We start from the raw sequence: 245 nt of genomic DNA on the forward strand, positions 1-245 counted from the left end.
TTCTATGATTTTGATGTATCTCAAAACTAATGTAATTCACAACTGTCACTTTATGCTATATATTTTACTTATTTTCGAATAATAACTGAAAAAAATTATGTGCCATATAAAGAACAAGAACAAAAACCCTGTCAAATATTCATATGCTGGCATAAGTGAATCTGAAGAGAAAGTGTCAGAAAAGAAAACCCAGATTCCATCTACTATTTAAAAACTGGTTTCAGATGGATGACAGTAATTTTTGT

The 245-nt window shown here is 28.6% G+C and overlaps 1 protein-coding gene across 1 annotated transcript in view; it reads right to left on the reverse strand.

The window, feature by feature from the left end:
• The window catches only part of LOC119585163 (ATM interactor-like), a 59,398-nt gene that overhangs the window by 1,637 nt on the left and 57,516 nt on the right, over nucleotides 1-245 (reverse strand). The window lies entirely within an intron of this gene.

This window comes from Penaeus monodon, chromosome 19 (assembly GCF_015228065.2).
Source record: "Penaeus monodon isolate SGIC_2016 chromosome 19, NSTDA_Pmon_1, whole genome shotgun sequence".
In the NCBI taxonomy this organism is placed as follows: Eukaryota; Metazoa; Arthropoda; class Malacostraca; order Decapoda; family Penaeidae; genus Penaeus; species Penaeus monodon.